Source organism: Frankliniella occidentalis, unplaced genomic scaffold, assembly GCF_000697945.3.
Source record: "Frankliniella occidentalis isolate FOCC.00 unplaced genomic scaffold, Focc_3.1 Scaffold85, whole genome shotgun sequence".
In the NCBI taxonomy this organism is placed as follows: domain Eukaryota; kingdom Metazoa; phylum Arthropoda; class Insecta; order Thysanoptera; family Thripidae; genus Frankliniella; species Frankliniella occidentalis.
The window spans coordinates 301,343-306,623 of NW_026267214.1; the positions used below are offsets into that span (position 1 = coordinate 301,343).

General features: G+C 46.2%; 1 protein-coding gene across 5 annotated transcripts in view; it reads left to right on the plus strand.

Moving 5' to 3' along the window:
- LOC113211575 (protein retinal degeneration B) overlaps positions 1 to 5,281 on the plus strand; it is a 34,327-nt gene that overhangs the window by 7,925 nt on the left and 21,121 nt on the right. The window contains exon 1 of one of the 5 annotated variants that reach the window (XM_026429983.2): positions 3,628 to 3,869. The exons of the other annotated variants lie outside the window; for them this stretch is intronic. The gene's annotated coding sequence lies outside the window, so the exon portion shown is untranslated. Of the gene's footprint in view, positions 1 to 3,627; positions 3,870 to 5,281 lie in introns of those variants that run through there. 5 annotated transcript variants of the gene reach the window in all.

Genomic DNA, 5,281 nt, shown 5'->3' on the forward strand with positions numbered 1-5,281 from the left:
AAGAGATGTAATACACAAGTAAAGGCAGTTTTGAAGAAAACACAATAACTATACTCACCTAGATAGGGGGGTTAGGAGGCTAAGCGTCGTTACCTACTGAGACTGCGGGCTGCTTGCTGCAGTACGCCGCTTCAGTTGCGAAACAAGACACTACACTTTATTAACGTTGCAGGCACATTCTGTTAAGCTCAAACTAGCAAGGAAGCAAATATTAATGACAACAACTTGGGAGATGCTCTTCGCAGTTCAAACCAAAGAACCGTTAAACCGACGCCTTCCTACTTTTCGTCGTTCAGTGTGTGGCTGGGGAGCAGGAGTGCCAACTCTTTCGGACAAAATCAAGTGCCACTACTGTCACCTCCATTCTATTTAATTTCGCCTTTCTGACACCAAAAATTAGCGTCTCAAATTTTGTTACAAATCGTTTTAGTTGGAAGCGGCGAAAAATTATTGTGTCCGTAAATATCTCTAATTCCTTATGAGTCGAACTTTTTCTGGGGTGGCAGTATTAACCTGGACCGCGGCTCTTCAAACCTGGTGTCATGACAATCAGATTTCACGTTCACGTGTAACTCAAAATGACAAAATAATTTGATTTTTTGAAAGAAAATAAAGAATGTGACAGAGCGTGTCATTTCATAACATTACATAACAACATTTTAGAAGAAATCAGGTTATATCAAAAATAGGGTTTGAAGTTAGTCAATAAACATGATGTAATTTCATCGTTGGTTTTAGTCACTCTTCTTAATGCCCACAAATATTCCTTCAGACACTGTCTACTTTATAAGCATAAGGAGTATGACTACTCAAAGAGTGGAGAAAGTTTTTTTTTTTTTGATAGTACCTTTTTGATTCATTTTTGGTTTTTAAATGTGTTTTCCTTACTGATGAAGTCTTTTCCCTTATTAAGAAAGAGTATTACTCAACAAACATAGAAGAGTTATTTTAATTTATTTATGAGTGAAAATGTTAGTTTCAGTATTCCTCAAACTTCATGTAATACACTAAAAGTTATGAACACTAAAGTATGTCCAAAACTAACATTTTTGAACCTAAATAAAATAAAAGCACTGTAATGTGGTTGTTAAGTCATACTCTTTCTATTGATACCAAATTCATTTACTAGAGAGACCCATTTATATGCAACGTTGCATCAGATGCAATTCTAAAATGAACTTTCCGAGAAAGTTTATATACTATGCGTTTGACTCTTTGTTGCACATAAATATGTATTTGCAGTGAATGATTTTGGCATCAGAAGTAAGAGTATGATTCAACAAACATATAACTGCAATTTTAATTTGTTTTGGTATAAAAATGCTAGTTTAGGAGGACTTTTAGTATTTCTCAAACTTCATGTACTATGCTGGAAGTTATGAACACTAAAGTACTTCCAAAACCAACATTTTTGAACTTAAATAAAATAAAATTACTGCATAGTAATTGTTTAGTCATACTCTTTCTTTTGATACCAAATTCATTTACTACAGAGACCCATTTATATGCAACGTTGCATCAGGTACAATTAAAAAATGACCTTTGCGAAGAAGTTTATAAAATGATACTGCATTTGATTCAACGTTGCACATAAATATGTCTGTAGTGATTGATTTTGGTGTTAAAAAGAAAGATTATGACTAAGGTTTCCTAAACATATGGTACTATGCCTAACTTTGATAAAACAAACCAAATCTGAGAGAATTTTATGAAATGCATTGCTCCTAACAATATTCTGAAATGTATTTTCTCAGTTTAATGACACATGTGAAAGCAGCTTAAGTAATGCTAGTTGAAAATAAAACTAAAATAACTACACTATCACTTCTGCTACTGGTTTGGTTTAATATTTTCTCCTAAATCCATATTGTCAATGAATATTTTGTTACATGTAGTCATTTGGGTAAAAATGTGTCTTTTTTAACCCTACCATTTTAAAAGGGATGCATATTGTAAAATGCTATTAGTAGCAGGTATGTGCCAAGTTTGGTGTCAATGAGTTACCACAGGCTTCTGCTATACAAACTACCGCTACTCATAAGTAAGGTATAGTTATTTAGTCTATCATATTTCTGTCATGGTATGGTTTTCTTAAAATATTGGGTATTGATTGATTTAATTTTCAGGTTATTTATGTTTCTTTTAGGACAATCAGATTTGGGCTAAGACAAAAAGATTCATTTGCATACTTACTAATATGAAGATTATACGCAACCCCAAAGTTAGTGCAACGTAATCACTTGAATTAGACTGATTGGAAAATGTAATTTCCAACCAATCCCATAGTTACAATTGCTTGAATCTAAACATTTAAAACATCATAGTCCAAAAAAGGGATAAAACAATAGTTCAAAGTGGTCCTTAAGGTAGTATGTAGAACATATTACCAGAAATAAATGGTTAGTTGGCATTACGTTTGGATCCCTAAGTTTGCGTTGTAACCAAAATCTTTTTTCGTTACTTTGAAATTGTCGACACTTCTCAGAAGGCTGTTTGTCAGTTAAGAAATAATTTGAATTGCTAAGAAAGTTGTTAATAAATTAAGTTTAAAATTTTTATGTAAAATTGCAAATAAACTTAGGAGTTATCCATTACAACTACTAACCTATTCTAACATCTTTATTATAAAAAATCAATTTCAAACTTTTTAAAATAAAACCATACATTGCGCCCGAAACGTACCCAAACCTAGAGATAACGAGTCAAAGTAACCAACCGACCAACTATTAGACGTGTTTTCCCTCATATTTGGGCGCGTTCACATCTAATCGGTCACCCCATCGAAATGTGGAAGAGTTTGTTATGATATTTAGATGGACAATTTCACTTGGTCGTCTTTACTCCGCAGTGGTAGTGACCGCGACCACGGTGGTCGCGACCGCCCACATTCCAGAATTTACACGACCTGCACTTTTAAGCGTGAAGAGACCTCAAGGATCTCTGCTCAATGAGTGCGACAAGGACGGAGCTATACAGGGTGGGTGATCCGCGCCGTGTTTTTTTTTCTGCTTATACTGTACCGGATTCATGCGTGCGAACGAGTTGCATACTCGCACGGGGCCATAAGGCGCCTTGGCGAGCGACGATAGGCAAGCCCGCCCGCACGCGTGAATCCGGTACAGTATAAGCAAAGCAAATACAAACCACGGCGCGGATCACCCACCCTGTACGTAAGGTATAGGAGAGGGTTCTTCGGAATCAGTCGGCTGGTCTACTGACGGACGATGGACACCTGGCCTAATGATCTCAGAGACGGACTCGCACGGCCTCTGCGGGGGTCAGCGCGCTTTGCCGCGCTTTCTCGACCCGGGCGGGGCGGGGCTCGGCGCGGAGCACCCAGGACAAGGACGCCCCCGGGGCTCGGCTGCATGGGGCCGCTCCGCCCGCTGGAGGAGCTCCAGGGGGGGCTGAGGGGGGCCAGCGCCGGGCTAGAGAAGGGGGCGCTGTTTACACTGAGGAAGGGGGTGGGCCGTCCCCGCCTGCCTGGCCCGCATTGAGCGACGCCCCCCAGCCCCGTGACGTCATAGCGAGCTGCCCCCCCCCACCCCCACGGCCGCGTCCCACCGTCCGTGTGGTGTGGTGCGGACCTCAGTCCTAGTTGAACCGCGCCGGAGGCCAGAGGGTGCGGCCCGCCCCGCTCGCGCCCCGTCCAGGTCCCGTCCCGCCCTGGACGCTGTGACGCCGCCGCGCCCCGCCGCGCCCCGCCGCGCCCCGCCCCGCCACGTCGCCACGCGGCAGGCACGCCCCGCCCCGCCACGGCAGAGTGCGGCTGATTAGCGACGCTGGGCAGCACGGCGACATGTGGCCCTGACCACGGTGCCGCGGCCGCGCCCCCCAGCTGCACCAGGCAGGCCCTGGGCGTCTTGTCGGTGAGTGTGGGTCTCGAGGGCGGCGCGCGCTCCGGCGGCGCCAAGGGTCCAGCGGCAGCCAGCCGGAGTGGGGGCCAGGCGGGCCAGGCCCGGGCCGAGCCAACAGCCACCGCCACTCCAGTCCCATTGCCCACGCGCCCGAAGGACAGTGTTGGCTTTGCGAAAGGTGCTACACCCCTCCCCCCGCCCACGCGCCCCTCTTTGCTCTTTGGCCTCTCTCCCTCCTTTCCTCACTCTTACTCTCCCTATCCATCTCCCGAGGCACCTGAAACCGAGTCGACATGGATTTCCCCCTCTGCCTCATCGAAACCACATTCGCCAAAATGCCACAGGATTGTCACATTTTTTTACAATCCGCACTGGGCCGTCAGCAATCGCTGTTTGAGTGCGCGATGGAGCGCGGCCTGCCTCCAGTGCGTCCGCCGCCCGCCCCCGCGCGGGCAGGCAGCCGGGCAGGTAGGCAGGCCCGCACGCCACCCGTGCCACACGGGACTGCCTACCTGCCCGGCTGCCCTCTCCGTGTGTATCAGAGCCATAGCTCAGGCAGGGACCCGTAACGAAAAGATTCGTTATTTCAGTTTTTCGACAATATCTCGTAAACTGTTTGAGATATAGCAATACGCAAATGCAAATTGGGAAGCTCAGATAGTGCTCGAATTTCGTTACGAAATGACCCAACACAGGCTGATGGCTCCCCGAAAATGAATTTTGTTACAAAATTACTTTTGTAACGAAATCCATTTAAGGGCAAAAGGAGCCCTCCGATTTTGTTGGGTAATTTCGTAACGAAATTCAAATACAATTTGAACTGTTCTACGAGCACCTGCGTTGGATCATATCTCTATCCGTCAACGATTGTCAAAAAACTAAAATAACGAATCTTTCCGTTACGGGTCCGTGAGCTCAGGGCCCAGCGCCGCCGGGCCAGCAGTCTCATCATCCCCATCTCATCTCCAAGCACGTTGGAGGCAGAGCTAGAGGGAGGGAGCGGGGAAAAATGGCAAGAATAAGAAAAAAGAAGGTTTTAAAAAAGGGATCCTGTGAACTCGCTCGTATAATTTTTCTCATTTGTGTCGTGACCTACATAACGCTGTATCGTTAGACGCCCGGAAAAACTAACGAGTTCGCGAATCGTCGGTGAACCCTCGGGGCAGGCTACCTCTGCCCGTCTGTTGTCCTTTTCACCGCCTCTTCATCGCCACCCTGCTGGCCAGGCCCTGGCAGCAATTAGCTCCGGGCGTCGTCACCGTTGCGTCCCGGACCCCGCGCCTCCCTTCCCGCCCAGCGACGAGGAAGTGTATTTCCGCTTCCGCACGAGAGGTTCGCACTTGAGAGAGTTCGCCCGCACCCCGCCCGCACCCCGCCCGCACCCCGCCCGCGAGTCAAAGTAACCAACCGACCAACTATTAGAC